At 36.6% G+C, this 22969-nt stretch overlaps 1 protein-coding gene across 1 annotated transcript in view; it reads left to right on the top strand.

The window, feature by feature from the left end:
• PCLO (piccolo presynaptic cytomatrix protein) overlaps positions 1–22969 on the top strand; it is a 359914-nt gene that overhangs the window by 26764 nt on the left and 310181 nt on the right. The window lies entirely within an intron of this gene.

Raw genomic sequence — 22969 nt, forward strand, 5'->3', positions numbered from 1 at the left:
TAGTCAGTTTTCCTAGCAAAAAATACATTTCTGAGTAAATAAAAACTGATACTGTTATCTTTGAAGGCGCTTTATTACTTATTAGGCCTGTGCTTTCTTATTAAACATTCATGTAATTTATACTTTTCTGGCTTAATGTACCAAAAAGTAAGAAGATGAAATCAGCTGATAACTTAAAATAATGATTATCCCATTCTTTTATGAATTAACATCCTATGGTTTTCACCTGAAAACACAAAATAAGAATTGTAATTTACTGTTTCCACTGTCTCTCATCCTTCCAGTCTCTTTCATACATTAAAAAGAGAAGTTTGATTGCAAATCCATAAACTACATGAGATCTGTTATTTTACAAAAGTTAAGAGCTTAGCGTAAATTAATAATATTGTCTGCTAGAAAATATTGGTTCAAGTATATAATACTTTGACTTTTTATAATCCTGTTTAAGCTGTTATCTGGCATAAATATAATAGAGCACTTTATTAGGAACTGTGGAAAGAAAAAGGAGTTATATGGATTTCAGTGACTAACGTCAAGGATTTTTTTTTTTTAATGGGAAGACCAAAACACTTCTTCCACAGTGTAAAAAGCAGATAACAATTTTCTACCTAATACAGTTATAGAAGAATGAATCAATAAGCATTAAGACTGTGCTAAGGCTGTTAGAGTATTTGGATCTTAGGAGACTGAGGGGTTGAATGATTGCTACTTAGGTAAGTAACAGTGATATTTTAGTAAACATTTTGGGATTGAACTTAAATCATTGTTCATTATTTTTATGCAAATCAGTAATACTTAAGGATTATTTTATTCCCCCTCCTTGATTTTGTAATTCATTGAAATGCAAAAAAAAAATTGTATAGTTGGATTTAACAACTATACAAAAGAAGCTTTAGAGATTCTTGTTTTTGAGTTGAATTTTTTAAGAGAATAAGTTATAATTTTTTTTTTTTACTTTTAAAAGTATTTGGTTGCTTTGAGATGTTTATCACCATATGGAAGTATTGTCCCTATAGACTTAAGCTGATTTTTATCCACTTTAACTGTGATGAATAATGTTAATCAGGACCTGTTTTAAAGGTAAAAAAAAAAAATATGGTTTCTCTCAGCACTTCTTGAGTGGTCACAAGTGTTATTATTACTTACAGTATTTGGAATTCAGTACAAGAGCAAAGCAACTAAATTTCTTCCATATTTTTAGAAGAATTGTTTTTCATTGTGTATTTATGAAGAGGGGAATTTCAATTTTTCCAGGACAATTGTATTAATTTCATACATTTGAGAAATTGTACCTTTTAATGAAGAGCTTTATGATATAGTATTTAAATAGTCATAAAACAAACTGCAACACTAAAAACTAAAATACCCTGAAAAAGTGTATTTTGTATACACTGAAGAAAGGGCTATAACATGTGTAAATGTGTGAACACCTATATGTATGTATGCATTTGGGTCATAGTGATTATTAGAATTCTGTAAGTGTTTGGAAGTGTAAAGTGAGAGTTCTTGAGAAGAGGGACAATAAATCTCTCAGAAAAATCTTTGATTTTCTGTGTTGGCAAATTATATTTCAGAAGTGGTAATTTTGAAAGGAGATTTCTTGAATCAAGCAGAGAATTATTATCTAGGATGTGTGTGGAATTTCAATAGTTTGAAAATATAGGTGGTTTTAAATTTTCAAATGGTGCATGAGAACTCCTATTTTAAATACATCTGTGGAATTTAGATAATCTGTCATTGTTCAGATTGTTTGTTTCTTTGGCCATTTCTTTGAATGTGGAAGATCATATTTCAGAGGAGAGACAAATATGATGTAACAAAAGCAGTTGACTCTTGTTCTTGGCTCCACTTGACCATGTTAATCTGAGGGAAGTTTTTAGCTGGTCTAAGACCTTAATGCCGTCTGATCTTTAGGTAAAGTCCATTAGCTACCCTGACATCAAGGGAGTGAATGAAGGTTACTGGAGTTAATCCGTGTTGCTGTAGCTCCTGCTCTTTTACCTAGAAGACTTTAGAGGACTGGCAGAAGAGACTGGTTGAAAAAGACACCCTGTGTTTGCATGTGTATGTGGGTGTGTGTGTACATGTATGTATATATTCGGGAAATAGTAAATTCGATGTATATGCTTTATTTGTTGTGCTGTCCCAATGTTTATATTACTTACTAATCTCTCCTCATTTTGAGTGATTAGAAAATATCTCATCCTTGATCCTTGTTTCCTTGCTTTGTTTCTATGACTTCTTTGTTCTGCTTGTGATGATTTTCTTGTGATCCAATATTTTCTGCTGGGCTGGCACTGTACTTTGATTCTAGTTTGAGAGAGCACATCCTGAAAATACTCAGACTTTGAGCCTATGATGCAGAGAAATGGTATTCCTCAAGAAAGAATTCAGCTACATATTTCCATTTATTTTTCTAGTAAAGCACATATAAAGCTGTATGAAGCCTCTGCTTTTCCTCCTCTCTTCTCTATGAGACAGGATGTCTTGTGCTCCTGATGCCTCTCTGCCCTCCGCTTTTTCTGTTCTGTTCTAGTGGTGAGAAGAGCTGGTCCTCGTTTTTCATGGGTTGGAAACTATGAACAGTATCTCTCCCCTCCCCCATCCATTCATCAAACACACCTGTCCCTAAGGTTGTTTCCTGTATGTCCTACTCAGCATCTTCCACAGCACCTGAAGAGTGCCAAGGCTGCCTGCAGGGCCCTGGGGTGTCGCCAGGCTTCAGCCTAAGCCTTATGGTTTAACTGTTTTGTGCCCAGTATGTATACATAGTGCTATCATCCATTAACCTCTGATAGTAAGGAATGGTTTTTTAGGCTTTAATTTCTGCCAAATCAGGAAATATTTTGTCTTTGAAGGAGTTTTATGAGGCAGCAAGGCTTTGTGAAAGAGCTAGTCTTATAGAATTTGGAAGCATGTTGAGAAAAACAGCGTAAATTGGCAATAAGTTTACCTAGTGAATTTTAATTATTCTGGGTCAATTTAAGTGCAGAAAGAAGTCGAAGTTACTCATAGTGGGTATTTTATTGTTTGTATTGCTCTTGTGGAAAGGAAATTCTTGCTATGAAAATACAACTTAAATTTGTTTCCGCATGCTTCAAGAAGTCCTAGAGTCGTATTTCTGCTTCCTTAGTAAGATAATTATGCATGGCTTGAATGATGCTGAAATAGCCAGCATATATTTGTCACCAGGCAACAAATGGGCCTTTTGAGCCGATTAAGGTCCAGCAGTGTAACTGAGTTCCCTTCAGATCTTTACTCTGTAGCCAAGGTGACTTCTGCATTCTCTCTCAGACCCTCTCTTCGACCCTTCTCCCTCAGAAGGTCTGGTGGGGGTGTACTTCATTTCTTAGTTTAGTAAACAGGTAATATCTGGTTTAACTTTAAAGACCATTGCTAAAAGTTTAAAAAATATATCTATTACTAAAATATTACTATTTTATAGTAATATTTATTACTAAAATAGATATATACACACATACACATACATACATATATGAGCAATTAAAAATTAAAAGAATGATCAGAACTCAATAAGGAGAAAATATTTCTACCAATAATCAGTTTTTAAAGAATTTCATGACAGAGATAAATACACACTCTGTGTAAGAATTTCTGGCATCCCAAGAAAAGAGGGACATCTGTTTGCACTTTTTGACTAACATAAGAGAACAGATAAGTTTGTAGAAATAAAATTTTTACTTAATAATCTTTAGAAGAAATTTGATATTACCTTTTTATTAAGTGATATCTAGTTGAAGAAAAATCCAAAAATGGGTTTAAAATAGAGATATTTTGTCTAAAGAATTTGAAACAAGGGTAGATTTTTAATTGGTCTCTTTATCTATGCATTTTTAACTATTTCTCATTCTGCTCTATGTGGTAGTTCTATATCCTGATATTAAGATATTCCATTTTTAATGTGATTAAACACTTCTTAAATATTACATAAAATGATTACATATTATTCAGTTCTATGGTTCTTTGGTTGTATGTTTTTTTCCATACACATTCTCCTGGTATTAAGGACTTAGGTTGTTTACATTTTTTATTATAAATAAAATGAATGTTTTGGGGTATAAATATTTGCATTTTTAACTTTTTCAGAAAAAGCTTAGTGGTACTAAGGTTACTAAATCAAAGAATAAGAACCCTGAAGTTATCAAATTTTTTTTGGAGATATGATAGCAGTTGACATTACCACTAGCATCTGTGATGCTTTTCTTAATGCAGCCTCTCCAAATTTGAATACTATCATTTATAATAAAATTGGTTAATTTGGAAGTTTAAAAGTACTATCATATGATTCCTTTGATTTGTATTTCTTGGATAACCAGAACTTTTATTTAGATATTAAATGTATATAGATGGTTCTAACTACAGTTCAGATATAACATTGTGCAGACTTTGTAGGAAAAAGTAAACTGGTATTTGACTAAGTCTATGTGACACCCTTTCCAGGTGGCACAGTGGTAAAGAATCCTCCTGCCAATGCAGGAGATGCAGGTTCAATCCCTTGGTTGGGAAGATCCCCTGGGGAAGGAAATGGCAACCCACTCTTGTATTCTTGCCTAGAAAATCCCATGGACAGAGGAGCCTGGCGGGCTACAGTCCATGGATCACAGAGTCAGATATGACTTAGTGACTAAACAACAACAATATGTGAAACATATTGTATCAGGCATTTTTTCACAACAACCCTGTAGAGTAGATTTTAGAGCTGCTTTAGAGATCAGGAGAATGAGAATCAGAGAGGTAGTTACCAAGCCACAGAGGGATCATTCAGAGGCTGAACCAATGCTCGATTCCCTAGACCATGTTTAAGTAACATGGAGAGGGAGATGATGGTGGTTTAGTTGCTAAGTCATGTCCGACTCTTATGATCTCATGGACTGTAGCCTGCCAGGCTCCTCTGTCCCTGGGGAACTGCATAACAAATGTCATTTCTTCTGTGCTTGTGTTGTGTCAGTTGGTAATTACTAAGACTTTGATATCAACAAATTTGCTAAGATGTGCATCAAACCAGGTAACATTTGGGGGCCACAGAATAATGGTGGTTGTGTTATATGGCTGAATTTAGAAGCATATGCAGATTAAGAGCTTCAGAAGCATAGAGGCTAGCATCATCCTTTTCTTTCTGGATAAGCCTTTCAACTGGTCAGCTTTTATTTAGATGAAAGCATATGACTGAATCATGAATTGATGTCCCTGCTTTCATGTATAGCACATGTGAGGGCAGAAAACATAGTTGCTCCAACTGTAAGAAATACTGTCAATATTATATTCCTGTCAATGCATGCAGAGACTTTACTCCATGAAAATAATGTAAGTGTTCCATTGGTGATAGTGGTGGTGGTTAATCTTTACTTCTACCAACATTTTTGTATAGCCTCCTTTGTTACATTCCCAGGAGTGGGATTGCTGGAGCATGAGTTTTATATATAAATGCGTGTGTTAGTCACTTAATCGTGTCCGACTCTTTGTGACCCCATGGACTATAGCCCTCCGGGCTCCTCTGTCCATGGAATTCTCTAGGCATCCTTTGTTACATTCCCAGGAGTGGGATTGCTGGAGCATGAGTTTTATATATAAATGCGTGTGTTAGTCACTTAATCGTGTCCGACTCTTTGTGACCCCATGGACTATAGCCCTCCGGGCTCCTCTGTCCATGGAATTCTCTAGGCAAGACTACTAGAGTGGATTGCCATTGCCATGTATATATATCTTAAACTGGTTCTCCACCATAGTTTTATCCATTTTTAGTTTTATTAACTTTGCATACATGCTACTGTTGTTCTAAAGATGTGTTGCCTGATAAGATAGTCACTGGACAAACATGGCTAATGAGCACCATGGGTCAAATTAAGATTATTGAAAGTGCAAAAACCACATTAGATTTTGAAACCTTAGTATGAAACTGTAAAATATCTCACTGATAATTTTAATTTGGTTACTATGGTGTAAAACTTATCCTTAAATATTGCTATTATTACTGCCTTTTCACATGTCACTTTGCAGTTGCATATGCATGTACTACAGTATACTTCTGTGTAGGATGTATGTTTTTTTCTTTATACAAGGAAAACACTATTACTATATTTATTGCTTCCAGAGCTTATTTTCTCTTCCAGAGCTTAATTCCCTCATATTATACAACATATCTGGTTTTCTTTCTGTGCTCTACTGAGCAAATAATTCTTGGGGCTCTCATCATCAGGAGATAAACTAGTGATACTTAGCCTGGCCCAGCCCAGCCTGATGATCACTGTTCTAGGCCCTGCTAATCATCAGAATGAGATATCTGTACTATTGATAAGTGTACTGTGGTCCTACCAACCTTTAGGTCAAGATATCTTTTCTACTGACTCTTCTGGTTTCCTCTATTCTATTTTTCCAAATATTTCCTCTATTATTTATTTTTTTTTTTTCAGAACTCTTGGACCTGTTTATATTCTTCCTGTGGCTTTGGGTGAAAAATCATACATTTTGAGGTCAATTGCTTCTAGAAGACTCAGCAATACATTATGCTAGAATTTGAATGTATTGTCTGTTTTTTCTTCCTTCCTTTTCTTTATGGCCATTCGTTTTCTTTTAAAACTCTATTCCAATAATTTGTATTATAAAAGCCTTATTCCTTACAATAATCCACAGAGAACTAAAGTATCTGAAGAAGCATGAAAAGCTTCCTCTTCCCCTTGTACTTCATGTTAATGCTTTAGTATCCCTTTAGCCTTTTTTTTTTTTTTTTGCTTTTTGTTTATTTATATAATGGTTATACAAACAGTGAAATGTAGACAGATTTCAGATCTTTGAAAAAAGTTTTATGAGCTTGTGTTTTCAGAAATAATGTACTTATTTTGAAATGAACATGTGTTCTTACTATACTTATTTTCATTGAGTTTCTTTTTCACAAAACTTTGTACATTTGACATTCTTTCAAGTGAACTCTCATTGACTTGCCTAATTCTACTTATGAGGGAAATAACTCTGCAGAATCTCAATAGTGATGGGCATTCCCCTAATGAAAACTGAGAAATTGAAGATGTTTTGAGTTTCTATTAATGTGCAAAAAAGGCTACAGTAAAACATCTATACATACATTTTCCCGTTATATCTTGATATATTAGATAAATTCCTTGAAATGGGTGGGCAAAGTTAAGACAAGTGATGTTTAACAGAGTTTCCATATTACCTTGTTTAAAAGAGTAGATTAGTCCTGCCAACAAACTATTAGTGCCTCTAGTTTCCACACTGAATAGTAGTCCATAATTATTGGTTTCAAGAGTCAGAAACTAAGCAGTATTAAATTTCCATGCCTATTTTGAGAGTAAACATTATATATGTGAAAATCATGAGCTTATCAACTACTTGTATTTTTCCTTTTTGAAGTTGCCCATTTATACCCATTGGTCATATCTTCATGTGTCTATGTCTGTGTATTTCTTAAAATATTTTAAATTATTGAATTCTTTTCCATCTTATCTTGAAATGATTTTCCATGTTGATCACTTGGTTTTTTTATGCAAAAAAACTTTATGAAATTTTCTTCTGTACATGAAATTAAAAAAAAAACTTTTATGCAATCAAATCTTTTAATTTTCCCTTGATTGCTTATTTTGCTAAAGAAGGCCTTTTTGCATTTTTATTATAAAAATAGACTTCTACATTTATTCCTAAACATCTGTAGTTTTATTTTTTACTTCTAATCACATATTTATCTGTAATTCATTTTTTTTGGTACCGTATGAGGTGAAGTGCCTAACTTTATATGTTCAAAATGTATAGCCACTTGCCTACATGTTTTTATTAAGCAGCAATTCATCATTTTCACTCTGGTTTTTAGTGTCATGTTTCACGTAATAAATTTTCATTAAGACACAGTTTGTTTTTCTAAATTCTTTCATTTGTACTATTAGTTATATATCTAATTTAGAATACTAGTACTTTATTATTTTTATTAGTGTAGTTTTAATATTTAAAAATATTAAATATGCACGAAAACCTTAGCAAGAGCCTAGTAATATGGCATTGTCCTGGCCAGGATTTGACTTTACTACTTACAAACTACTACTATTCTACTTATAAGCTAATAAATTAACTTGTTACAGTTTCATAGGTGCCAGTAGTAGACATGACACTCCTAGGTCAGAGACAAAGAACGTTAATACTCATACCACAGGAGGCAGCATGAATGTCAGCATATTTGCATCAATTCCGCTTGCCCCCCACTCTTGGGGGATCACATGAGATATGGACCTAGATTGACATTATACATGCAGGTGTGAACCACAAGTAGGGGCACTGAGCTTGTGGAATCCACCTCTTTTATAACAATGAGTAGGCCAGTTTGCTCTTTGTTCTGTGGAGTTATTACCTCATCCCTAAGGTTGCCTGTTGCACACAGAAGTTGAAGAATGGCCAAGGTGAAGAGCAGCCGGAGTCTTGTATTGTTGGCAAAGCCTTTAACAGATGAAGGTGCAAATGAGTCCCATTGAAATGAACATGTGGGATTAATAAACCAATGGTTTTAAACCTTAAAATATTGTGAACTCCTCCTTCAAATAACATTAAATATAGAAACCATGCAATGCAGGAGACCCAGGTTCGATCCATGAGTCAGGAAAATCCTTTGTAGAAGGAAATGGCAACCCACTTCAGTATTCTTGCCTGGAGAATTTCATGGACAGAGAAGCCTGCCAGGCTACAGTCCATGGGGTCCCAAAGAGTCTAATGTGACTGAGCAACTAACACATACACACACACACACACACACATGTAGAGACCATGTGTAGAAAAAAAGTGGAAGTGTAGATAAAAGTGAAAGTATGCTGGTTGAGGCCAGCTTCATCTGCTTAACTGGGGGCTGGAAGCTGCTCATTTGGCTGCTGCTCTTATTCTTGGACCTGCCTCTGTTCCAGCTCCATGACTCTCATGAAAAAAAGCTGCTTCTCAAACCTCATACTTTAAAAATGAAGCAAATTAGAGTCAGGTAACTGAAGTATTATGATTACAGTTGGGATCAGACAGTAGTGCTTGTAAGTTGGTCAGTTCAGTTGTTCAGTTCTGTCCGACTCTTTGCAACCCCATGAACCGCATCACGCCAGGCCTCTATGTCCATCACCAACTCCCGCAGTCCACCCAAAACCATGTCCATCAAGTCGATGATGCCATCCAGCCATCTCACCCGCTGTCGTCCCCTTCTCCTTCTGCCCTCAATCCTTCCCAGCATCAGGGTCTTTTCCAGTGAGTCAGCTCTTCGCATCAGGTTGCCAAAGTATTGGAGTTTCAGCTTCAACATCAGTCCCTCCAATGAACACCCAGGACTGATCTCCTTTAGGATGGACTGGTTGGATCTCCTTGCAGTCCAAGGGACTCTCAAGAGTCTTCTCCAACACCACAGTTCAAAAGCATCAATTCTTCAGTGCTCAGCTTTCTTTATACTCCAAATCTCACATCCATACATGACCACTGGAAAAACAATAACCTTGACTAGACAGACCTTTGTTGACAAAGTAATGTCTCTGCTTTTTAATATGCTGTCTAGGTTGATCATAATCTTCCTTCCAAGGAGCAAGCATCTTTTAAAAATTTCATTGGTGCAATCACCATCAGCAGTGATTTTGGAGCCCAAAAATATAAAGTCAGCCATTATTTCCACTGTTTGCCCATCTGTCTTCCATGAAGTGATAGAATAGGATGCCATGATCTTAGTTTTCTGAATGTTGAGCTTTAAGCCAACTTTTTCACTCTCCTCTTTCACTTTCATCAAGAGGCTCTTTAGTTCTTCTTCACTTTCTGCCATAAGGGTGGTGTCATCTGCATATCTGAGGTTATTGATATTTCTCCTGGCAATCTTGATTCAAGCTTGTGCTTCCTCCATCCCAGCGTTTCTCATGATGTACTCTGCATATAAGTTAAATAAGCAGGGTGACAATATACAGCCTTGACGTACTCCTTTTCCTATTTGGAACCAGTCTGTTGTTCCATGTCCAGCTCTAACGGTTGCTTCCTGACCTGCATACAGATTTCTCAAGAGGCAAGTCAGGTGGTCTGGTATTCCTATCTCTTTCGGAATTTTCCGTAGTTTATCGTGATCCACACAGTCAAAGGCTTTGGCATAGTCAATAAAGCAAAAATAGATGTTTTTCTGGAACTCTCTTGCTTTTTCGGTGATCCAGCAGATATTGGCAATTTGATCTCTGGTTCCTCTGCCTTTTCTAAATCGATCTTGAACATCTGGAAGTTCACGGTTCAGGTATTGCTGAAGCCTGGCTTGGAGAATTTTTAGCATTATTTTACTAGCGTGTGAGATGAGTGCAATTGTGCGGTAGTTTGAGCATTCTTTGGCATTACCTTTCTTTGGGATTGGAATGAATACTGACCTTTTCCAGTCCTGTGGCCACTGCTGAGTTTTCCGTATTTGCTGGCATATTGAGTACAGCACTTTCACAGCGTCATCTTTTAGTATTTGAAATAACTCAACTGGGATTCCATCACCTCCACTAGCTTTGTTCATAGTGATGCTTCCTAATGCCCACTTGACTTCGCATTCCAGGATGTCTGCCTGTAGGTGAGTGATCATAGCATTGTGACTATCTGGGTCATTAAGATGTTTTTTGTAGAGTTCTTCTGTGTATTCTTGCCACCTCTTCTTAATATCTTCTGCTTCTGTTAAGTCCCTACCATTTCTGTCCTTTATTGAGCCCATCTTTGCATGAAATGTTCCCTTGGTATCTCTAATTTTCTTGAAGAGATCTCTAGTCTTTCCCATTCTATTGTTTTCCTCTATTTCTTTGCACTGATAGCTGAGGAAGGCTTTCTTATATCTCCTTGCTATTCTTTGGAACTCTGCATTCAGATGGGTATATCTTTCCTTTTCTCCTTTGCTTTTTGGTTACCGTCTTTTCACAGCTATTTGTCTGTCCTCCTCAGACAGCCATTTTGCTTTTTTGCATTTCTTTTTCTTGGGGATGGTCTTGATTCCCGTCTCCTGTACAATGTCATGAACCTCTGTCCATAGTTCATCAGGCATTCTGTCCATCAGATCTAGTCCTTTAAATCTATTTCTCACTTCCACTGTATAGTCATAAGGGATTTGAGTTAGGTCATACCTGAATGGTCTAGTGATTTTCTCCACTTTCTTCAATTTCACTCTAAATTTGGCAATAAGGAGTTTATGATCTGAGACACAGTCAGCTCCCAGTCTTGTTTTTGCTGACTGTATAGAGCTTCTCCATCTTTGGCTGCAAAGAATATAATCAGTCTGATTTCACTGTCTACCATCTGGTGATGCCCATGTGTAGAGTCTTCTCTTGTTTTGTTGGAAGAGGGTGTTTGCTATGACCAGTACGTTCCTTTGGCAGAACTCTATTAGCCTTTGCCCTACTTCATTCTGTACTCCAAGGCAAAATTTGCCTGTTACTCCAGCTGTTTCTTGACTTCCTACTTTTGCTTTCCAGCCCCTTATATACCCTTTTCATTGTTTGTCTTCTGCATCTCCTTTTAAAACTTCTTTCCTTTACTTAAACTTTGTGACCAAAAGAAATGGGAAAACTTACTAAAACAAACAACTCAATTTTATATTCAAACAAGAATTGCTCTAGAAGAAAATACACACTCCATTATTTAATCTATATTAACATTTGCTTGCCATATTATATGTAGGTTACATAACCCCCATATTAATACTAGTGTTAATATAACTTAAAAATAAATTCAATGGCATTTCTACTAAACAGAGTTGTGGACCTGACTTTGAGATTACTCTTTGATTAAATTATAAAAATCAACCTAGTCAGATTCAAAATAATTCTAATTATGACAGTCTGTACTAATAATATAATTTATGTGGTCATATTATACAACTTATTGTAGGTCCACCTTACCCGATGAGAAAAATTAATTATAGATATTCTGTGAAAGTGCTGCACTCAATATGCCAGCAAATCTGGAAAACTCAGCAGTGGCCACAGGACTGGAAAAGGTCAGTTTTCATTCCAATCCCAAAGAAAGGCAATGCCAAAGAATGTTCAAACTACCACACAATTGCACTCATCTCACATGCTAGTAAAATAATGCTCAAAATTCTCCAAGCCAGGCTTCAACAGTATGTGAACCATGAACTTCCATATGTTCAAGCTGGTTTTAGAAAAGGCAGAGGAACCAGAGATCAAATTGCCAACATCTGCTGCATCATCGAAAAAGCAGGAGAGTTCCAGAAGAACATCTACTTCTGCTTTATTGACTATGCCAAAGCCTTTGACTGTGTGGACCACGATAAACTGTGGAAAATTCTTAAAGAGAAGGGAATACCAGACCATCTGAACTGTCTCTTAAGAAACCTGTATGCAGGTCAGGATGCAACAGTTAGAAGTGGACATGGAACAACAGACTGGTTCCAAATAGGAAAAGGAGTACGTCAAGGCTGTATATTGTCACCCTGCTTATTTAACTTATATGCAGAGTACATCATGAGAAACGCTGGGCTGGAAGAAACACAAGCTGGAATCAAGATTGCCGGGAGAAATATCAATAACCTCAGATATGCAGATGACACCACCCTTATGGCAGAAAGCGAAGCAGAACTAAAGAGCCTCTTGATGAAAGTGAAAGAGGAGAGTGAAAAAGTTGGCTTAAAGCTCAACATTCAGAAAACTAAGATCATGGCATCCTGTTCTATCACTTCATGGAAGATAGATGGGCAAACAGTGGAAATAATGGCTGACTTTATATTTTTGGGCTCCAAAATCACTTCTGATGGTGATTGCAGCCATGAAATTAAAAGACGCTTACTCCTTGGAAGGAGGGTTATGACCAACCTAGATAGCATATTAAAAAGCAGAGACATTACTCTGCCAACAAAGGTCCGTCTAGTCAAGACTGTGTTTTTTCCAGTAGTCATGTGTGAATGTGAGAGCTGGATGGAGCTGGATGGTGAAAAAAGCTGAGCGCCGAAAACTTGGTGCTTTTGAACTGTGGTGTTGGAGAAGACTCTTGAGAATCCCTTGGACTGCAAGAAGATCCAACCAGTTCATCCTAAAGGAGATCAGTCCTGGGTGTTCACTGGAAGGACTGATGTTGAAGCTGAAACTCCAATACTTTGGCCACCTCATGCGAAGAGCTGACTCATTGGAAAAGACCATAATGCTGGGAACGGGGCAGGAGGAGAAGGGGACGACACAGAATGAGATGGCTGGATGGCATCACTGACTTGATGGACATGGGTTTGGGTAGACTCCGGGAGCTGGTGATGGACAGGGAGGCCTGGCCTGCTGCGATTCATGGGGTCGCAAAGGGTCGAACACGACTGAGCAACTGAACTGAACTGAACTGATTCATACAAATAATTGAAACTGTTTTGTTTTAATGTTAATATTGGAAGATAATATATGTATGTGTGTATATATATACACACACTGTGTATATACACAGTATATATATATACACATATGTTGTTTTTAGTTGCTAAGTCATGTCCGACTCTTCTGTGACCCCATAGACTGTAGGCCACCAGGCTCCTTTGCTGTGGGATTTTCCAGGCAAGAATGTTGGAGTAGATTGCCATTTCCTTCTCCAGGGGATCTTCCAGATCCAGTGGTTGAACTCCTCAGTGATCAAATCCACGTCTCCTGCATTTCAGGTGGATTTCCTTACCACCGAGGCACCAACGAAGCCTGTATACATATGCTTGTGTACATATTTTAGATCTAAAATTAGAAATTTCCCTGGGGAGAAATTAGGACTTAAAATACCATGGGGTTTAATTTTGGGAGATAACATACATGAAGTGTTATGTATTAACATGTAGAACTTCGAATTACATCTACCAAGTTTAAAAATGTATAATGTCAGGTAGAAGTATAATCAGAAGAAATAAAAAATATGCCTTGCACATAGAATTAACCATTGGAATAAAAATAACCTCATATATCTGTGTGTGGAATGCCTAAACTTGGATTTAAATACTTTTTGCTTCTCTTTTGTATTTTTTAAAATTCCATGAGAAAAAAATGAACAATCAAATGTTGGAAAATATGTCATTTTAACTTATCAATTTGGTAAACCACAGAAAGAAGGGATCCTCATTTAAAGCATTTTTAGTTTTTTTTTTTATATGACCATGAGAAGGGTTTTATAACAGCTATTAAAGATCACAAGAAAGATGGTTTTGAGTTTATCTTAATTGTTTTTAAATATTTAAATTAGATTTGTATTTACTTAGATTACCATTTAAGCATGTCACAATAATTAAATTAATGTATTTCACCCAGTTTATCTCACTATTCCGTAACTTATTAAATAGAATAATTTTTTTTCAACATACCACACGTTGTCACTGCTTTTATCAGCTCAGAATACCATCACAGACAGTTTTATTTTGCATCTGCTAAAAATAGAACCCCTACCTGAGCCACAGTTCTGAAGCAAAGCTAATTAAAGCACTCAGTAAACAATATACCTTTTCAGTGAATAAATGGTATGCAGGAATGTCTATCAATTTCTTTTGCTATTTACTCAGCTTTCTTAAAACTGTGGATTTCTGGCATCTATTAAATGTCATGTATTTATTCTTACATTCTTGCTTAATTCATCAACATACTGCAATACATGAGTAACTAGTGGAAAAGTAACTACTCTCCACTTAAAAAACTCATATTCACACAGAAGTATTACGTAAGTATTATCTAAGTATATGAAAATCTTAATAATAGACAAAATCTTAAATAGAAGAGAAGTGTCAGCTGCACCTTAAAAACAAAAGATTGAGTGTTTTGTGACTTTCATAGAAAGAATCATCCTCTATTTAAAAGCCTCGCTCATTTATGAAGTTCTAGATGACCTAGTGTCAGTGTTCTCAAGGCACTGTAATATAATGTAAAGATGTGAACTAAATGACGCACCTGACACATTTCAAATAATCTTTTTGAATAATCTTCAATGAGTTTTTTTTCGTTTTCAAAAATGCATTTTATGTGAGTCCCATAAGATGCTACACTAAAAACATATCCCTCAATAAAATTTGCAAATGCTTCATATTTAATCTCTTTTAAAGATATGAATTTCATATATTACTTATATGACAAGACTTTTTTAATAAAGAACCTTGTTTAACCAAGTATTAAGAAAATATTACTACATAGTCTTTTTACTTATTGGGCAGAACTAGTATCCTAAATGACACACATTGCTCAAGAAATAGTATTTTAAATAGATTTTAATGAATACCTTCATTTTCATATTCCTAGAATTCTTTATTTTGCTTCCAGAGACATAAATGACACTGTCTAGGGAAATTTTCCCAGAGAAGGCACTGGCGACCCACTCCAGTACTCTTGCCTGGACAATCCCATGGATGGAGGAGCCTGGTGGGCTGCAGTCCATGGGGTCGCTAAGAGTCGTACACAACTGAGCGACTTCACTTTCATTTTTCACTTTCATGCATTAGAGAAGGAAATGGCAACCCACTCCAGTGTTCTTGCCTGGAGAATCCCAGGGATGGAGGAGCCCGGTGGGCTGCCGTCTATGGGGTCGCACAGAGCCGGACACAACTGACGCGACTTAGCAGCAGCAGCAGCAGCAGGGAAATTTTCCAACAAGGTGTGTGACACTGCCTTCACATTCGACATGCCCCATGTTGGAGTCATCATTTTTTACCCCGTGTTCTTCATGTGTCAGACTGGAAGGCATCACAAATCCAGAGAGTCATTTCAGACTTTTCTTTGTCTATCACTCGCCCAGAATGGTAGCTTTCAACTATTGTCAGTTTTATTAATACTTGCTAAAAGGATCACTGTTCTCTTATCTTCTTCTTAGCCTCACCATGAGAGGCTTGTTTGAGCTCTTGTTTGTCATCTCTGCTAATGCAATAGGCCCTGAATATTTTATTTGGGGAAACTCAGTTTTTTGAATTTCATTCTCCTACAATTTTCTGTGTTTGTGCAGTTTCCTCTTTTACCATGTTCTGCTGAATCCCTTAGACTTCTCTCATGTAGGACTAAATGCCACAAACAAAGTGTATACTTGGAATCCTCTTTGTGCCTCAGTACTATGCATATGCCCTTTGCATGTGCCCCAGTATTCTCCACTTTCCCACATCTTTATCACCTATCTGTTCTTTGAGATTCATCTCAAATACCTTTTCCTCTTGATTCCTGCTTCCTGTTATAATACTCCACTCAGCCCTCTTAAATATTTTGCAGCCATCTGTTCCTATCACCCTACAGGATTGTGACCCCTGGAGCACCATCAGTGCGATCAAAATACCATGAAGTGGTAGGTAATCAATACATGTTTGTTCAGTGAAGGAAACACAGAATTTACGGAAAGGGCACACAGAGTAAAAGGCATACTTTGTGTTAATAGCATCATAATTATAGTTAAAAATAGTGTGAAACTTTGTTATTTAGTTATATATGGTCTGCAAGTATTTTTAAAGATCTCTTAAAAAGCCTTACATACTAATATACATACATATATATATATATATCTTTGCATTTGTTCTTAAAGTACAGAAGTATTAGAAAGAAGGTGAGCTTTTTCTGCATGAAAAAATAAGAAATTTCTATCTTAAAATTATTTATTTAAATAGTACCTCAGTGAAGTTAACCTAGACCACTCTATTTAGTACTGTAACCTGCCTCCACCTCCCATAATGCAAAAATTCCTTGCTCTATTCTCTTTTTCTTCTGTCCATAGCACTTCCTACCTTGTTACATAATAGTTCATTTACTAATTTATTAGGTTTTTTAAGAATTATCTCTTTGCCTTACTAAGTACAAGTTCTGTGAGTGCCAGATCTTTGACATACAGTAGACTCATAAATCCAGGTGCTTGGTGTATGGTAGACTCTCATTAAATCTTTATACAATGAATGTGTTAGTCCTATATATATGGTTACTACAGACGCAGTATCTGATACAATGTCCAATACTTGGATATTGGTTCACAATGCTGAGATCTAGTCAACCTCATATCTTGTTAGCTGCAAATATTTTCAATGACTTTCTTACCTCACATTTTCCCACTATGCCTCATTTCAAAAGGTGGAAAGAAGACACATATACCACATATTTGGAAAACTTCCTGTATGTAAAGTCTCATTATAAAATTAAGTTCATAAGGGATAGTATCTTCTGTTATGGCTGAAGATAAGTGAATAAAACTGAGCTTCACGGAAAAGAGAATGAATTTGGTGATCCATAAAGAGGCAGCATAGCAGGGTTGCCAGGATGGCACTTATGCCCCTTCCTAGTGACTTGGTTTCCTCATCTCTAAAATGGCAGTGATGATGACAGGACCTACCTCATGGGGTTGTTGTGAAGATTAGAAGAGTGGATGTCTGTTAAGCTCTAGGCAGTTCATGAGGCTGTGCTTGGTAAAGCTCAATAAATAATAGTTTTCTTCCCACAGTTGGCCAATCTAGAAGGACTGTTATATCAAGATATCCTTTTTGCTGAATAGACAAGTTAAAAATGATTCCTTTCTGAATGAAACTTCACTTCTAAGAAGAGTTAAGCTGTTTAATGAAATGTGTTTTTATGCTAAATAGTTTTGTGGGCCTTTACTGCAAGCTTGAAAGATTATTTCAAGTTATTTATATTACTTGGTAAAAAATAATGGGCCCTAACTAAAATGAAACACATGCATTGCTGTGTTCTTTTATTTGTTGTCAACAGTGCTTTTATTTTTACTTTTTTACTTATTTAGTGAGAATTTCTGTGATTGTGGCATAATAATATGGAATTTATTCTTTACATATGAAAAGAAGCAAAGTATCTCTAAGGTTTTTGAAAAGATTTTCACTGGGAGAAGGTGTAGCATGAATTTTCTTAAGATGAGTATATTTGTAAAGCCTTAGAAAATTGCTGATAAGTATATTACCAACAAGAATATCTTAACATGAGATATACTTACTGAAAATTATGGCTAAATGGCTTAATTAATGTCAACTGTGGCTGAGATTTATTTTCTTTCCTGATATTTAAATGAGTTCACAGTTTTGTATTTATAAAGAATTTGAATTAAATGATGGCTTTATGTCAGATGATTTTTTACTAAAGTAAGCCTGGTATCCAGAATTGTTATAATGATTTATCTTAGTTCATAAAAAACAACTGTGTATTTCCTGATTAAAACACTCTGTCACCCTCAGGAAAATTATAAATATACTTTATGACAGATAGAATGTTACTTAAGTTACACAGAAATAAGCAATCATATCATTTGTAGTTATAAAATGATGTTATGTACTCTATTTTTAAAAAAATTATGTAACATTGAAAGGAAGTCTAAATATAGAGTCGATTTAAAGGTGACATTAGTCTAAAGTCAAGCAGTGAAGACTTTTTTTTTTTTTCCCTCCTGCATGGGTATTAGTTTTCTATTGCCTTGTAACAAGTTGCCATAAACTTTGCAGCTTAAAACAATACTCATGGATTAGCTCACAGTTTTGTAGCTCAGAAGTTTGGTATGGCATAGTTGGCTTCTCAGAGCAGATCTTAAAAGACTAAATGAAGATGTTGGAAAGCCTGTGTTCTTATGTGGGGCTCTGACAGAGAACCTGCTTTGAAGTTTATTCAGATTGGTTGCAGAATTCAGTTCTTTGTGGTTGCAGGACGATGTCTCTGTTTCCTTTTTGGCTATCCCCTGGAGCCGCAGTTAGTTCTTGCAGGTTGATGGCCTTTCTTGTCTCAGAGCTTCTCCACCTTCAAAGCCAGTAACAAAGAATTTCACTCGTGTGGAATTCATCTCACACTGTTTTTAGCTTGAAGAAGGACCCAGGTTTTCCCAAAAGATCACCTGGTTGAATTGAGCCTGACTGGGTATCATCTCATTAGATTTACCCAAAAGTCAACTGATTAGTAACCTAATCATTGAGAGATGCTCCATTTTATGTACCATTTCCACCTATACTAAAGGGGAGGGGATTAAATAATGTGTAAACCAGAAACTTTAAGAGATCCATCTTAGAATTCTGTGTAGCAAAGCAACTGAGTTATTGGACTTATTAAAGATAGAATGTTTTGTAAAGAAACACACCTATTTATTTGATTTTTGTCATGGAGCATGGATACTTAATTGTACATGGGTACTTAAGTAACACCTGAATGTAAAGCAGAATTGTGTTTATTGTTGTTGTTGTTCAGTCACCAGGTCATGTCCAACTCACTGTGACCCCATGGACTGTAGCTCACCAGGCTCCTCTGTCCACGGGATTCTCCAGTCAAGAGTGCTGGAGTGGGTTGCCATTTCCTTCTCCAGAGAATCTTTCCAGACAAGGGATTAAACCCATGTCTCTTGCATTGGCAGGTGGATTATTTACCTCTGAATCACCAGGGAAGCCCTAAAGCAGAATTAATTTATCTCAAATCACATTGCAGGAAAGAGAGTGAGTTAGAGCAGCTTCAGAAGTAATTTTTATGGTGTCAGCTCTCATTTAAAGCCTTCCCCCATGAAAATAGTGGGGCTTCCCTGGTGACTCAGGTGGTAAAGAATTCATCCGCAATGCAGGAGACCTGGGTTCGATCCCTCAGTTGGAAAGATCCCCTGGAGGAGAACATGGCAACCCATTCCAGTATTCTTGCCTGGAGAATCCCCATGGACAGAGGAGCCTAGCAGGCTATAGTCCATGGGGTTGCAAAGAGTTGGACACGACTGAGTGACTAAACATGCATGCATGAAAATAGTAATGCATCAGACTTTTTCTTGGCAGTCCAGTGGTTCAGACTCTGCACTTTCACTGCAGGAAGCACAGGTCTTATCACTGGTCAGGAGCTAAGTGCTACATGGTGCATGCTACGTGGTGTGGCCGAAAAAAAAAAAGTACAAATGCATTATTCTATTTGGGATAGTAATGAGAGGTTTTTTATTAATTTACAGTTTAATGCTTGACCTTATTTTGTAATCTTATCATTAATTTATTAAGTGAACCAGATTACATGGAAAATAAGACTATAGAATTCCTTTTAGGGAAGGAGATGGATTACAGGGCTTAGCACCTAGCTGGCTGTATGGAAGTAGAAGGTAAACATGACTCTATGGTTTTCATTCTGGGATGTTGAGGCAGCGATTGTAAAATCAAGTAAATATATAATGTTCAATTACCAGAATGCTGATTTCAGAAGGTAGTTAGATTAGTCAATTTTAGATCTCAGAAGACATTTAAGAGGTAGTTACCTTGTACTGGATATCATCAGAAGAGATATGATGTCAAAATCATGAAATTGTTTTATAATGTTGAAGAAAAGAACACAGAATAGCCGATATAAGAGGACTGAGCGCTAGCAAAGGCCAAATTTTTTGACGAAGGAGGAAAGGAGGCAAAACATAGCATCTTGAGTGATTCAGGAGAAAGGAAAAAGAGGGCATTTCTGAAGACAAGGTAAGAGATTTTGAAGCAAAACAAGTGACTAGGTACAAGCAATGTAGTAATAAAACTGACCTCCTGTGTTATAGATTGTTAACATATCTTTTTGTAAAAAGTCGTATTCAGAACCAAGGACTTCCCTGGTGGCTCAGACGGTAAAGCGTCTGCCTACAATGTAGGAGACCTGGGTTCAATCCCTAGGTCAGGAAGATCTCCTGGAGAAGGAAATGGCAACCCACTCCAGTATTCTTGCCTGTAAATTCCCATGGACGGAGGAGCCTGGTAGGCTACAGTCCATGGGGTCGCAAAAAGTCGGACACGACTGAGTGACTTCACTCACTTCATTCAGAGTCAAACAGCATCTGTGTTCTGAGATCTAGTTAATCTTCCTTATCGTTTTACCAGACAAGTGAATTAACAGATTTATGAGAAGAAAGGCCCTGTGCTTTATTGCACTATTTTCTTTAGTAGTAAAAGCAAACAACCCCCCCAAACAATAAACATCTACATTTCCAGCAATAGATATGGTTACATAGAGAAAACATGGCATGTTATAATTTACATAATACTTATTAAATACCAACTTGTGTGCCAGTAAGTTCCAAATGTAGTGTAAGTTGTAGAATTTGGTTCCAAATTAGGAAATCTGAATTCACCTGCAAGACTGTCTTTCAAAATTAATGGAATGCTGTGAAACCATTGACATAATAACTGAATGCTATTTGGAGAAATCATGTATTTATGATATTAATTAAAATATGCTTTTGCTTTTTTATTGTAATCATTTATAAGACTGTAAAGACCATTCTTACATGAAAATAGGTGAATTAGAATGGTAGATTTACCAGAAATAAAAGTACCATATGACCTAGCAATCCCACTACTGGGCCTGTACCCTGAAAATACCACAATTATAAAAGACACAGGCACCCCAATGTTCATTGCAGCACTATTTATAATAGCCAGGACATGGAAACAACCTAAATGTCCATTGACAGATGAATGGATAAAGAAGTTGTGGTACATATATACAATAGAATATTATTCAGCCATAAAAAGGAACAAATCTGAGTCAGTTCTAGTGAGGTGGATGAAACTAGAGCCTGTTGTACAGAGTGAAGTAAGTCAGAAAGAGAAAAACAAATATCATATATTAACACATATATATGGAATCTAGAAAAATGCTTTTGATGGACCTATTTGTAGGGCAGCAACAAAGATGCAGACATAGACAACAGTTGTGGACACAGTAGGGGAAGGAGAGGGTGGGATGAATTAAGAGAGTAGTATGGAAGCAAATATATTACCGTATGTAAAATAGTGGGAATTTGCTGTATGATGCAGGGAGCTCAACGCAGAGCTTTGTGACAACCTGGAGGGGTGGTAAGTGGGAGAGAGGTTCAAGATTGAGGGGACATACGTATGTGTGTGTGCTTGCTAAGTTCCTTCAGTCATGTCCAACTCTGCAACCCTATGGGCTGTAGCTCACCAGGCTCTTCTGTCCCTGGAAATTCTCTAGGCAAGAATTCTGGAGTGAATTGTCATGCCCTCTGCCAGGGGCTCTTCTCAATCCAGGAATCAAACTCTCATTGCTTATGACTCCTGCATTGATAGGCGAGTTCTTTACCACTTGTGCCACCTGGGAAGCCCGGACTTATGTGTACCTATGACTGATTCATGTTCAGGTATGGCAGAAAGCAACACAACGTTGTAAAGCAATTAAGCTCCAGTTAGTTTTTTTTTTTTTAATTTTAAAAAAGAATGGTAGATTTATCTTCATTTTTTCTTTAAATATTTTGTCTTTAATCTTTTAAAAGTATATGGAAAGAGAGTCTGTATAGCATCATGTGACAAAATCACCAGCTGAAACAGACATTCAAGCTGATAAAATTTATTCATTATGAATCCAGACAGCTAGAAAGATAAATTACATTAATATCAAGACCACAGAAAATAGAGATGAAAAGGAGCTGTAAGTTAGGGTTAGAGCTATTGAGAAGGTGTTGAAAGCCTATGGAAATTAGATTCATCCATTGGCAAGATAACTGAATAATCAGTTCAGTTCAATCACTGAGTTGTGTGTGACTTTTTGCGACCCCATGGACTGCAGCATGCCAGGCTTTCCTGTCCATCACTGACTCCCGGAGTTTACTCAAATTCATATCTGTTAAATCAGTGATGCCATCCAACCATCTTATCCTCTATCACCCCCTTCTCCCGCCTTCAATCTTTCCCAGCATCAGGGTCTTTTCCGATGAGTCATTTCTTCACATCAGGTATCTAAAGTATTGGAGTTTCAGCTTCAGCATCAGTCCTTCCGAATGAATATTCAGGACTGATTTCCTTTTAGGATGGACTGGTTGGATCTCCTTGCAGTCCAAGGGACTCTCAAGAGTCTTCTCCAACACCGCAGTTCAAAAGCATCAATTCTTCGGCGCTCAGCTTTCTTTATAGTCCAACTCTCACATCCATACATGACTACTGAATAATAAAAAGTTTCAAAAGATGAGAGTAGTTTGTTAGGGAGTGAATAGTGGTTCAAAAGTAGCAACGGAGAGTACAAAATATACAACTTGGGACTTCCCTATAGCTTAGATAGCAAAG

Source organism: Giraffa tippelskirchi, chromosome 10 (genome assembly GCF_054371585.1).
Source record: "Giraffa tippelskirchi isolate mGirTip1 chromosome 10, T2T-mGirTip1v1.2.pri, whole genome shotgun sequence".
In the NCBI taxonomy this organism is placed as follows: domain Eukaryota; kingdom Metazoa; phylum Chordata; class Mammalia; order Artiodactyla; family Giraffidae; genus Giraffa; species Giraffa tippelskirchi.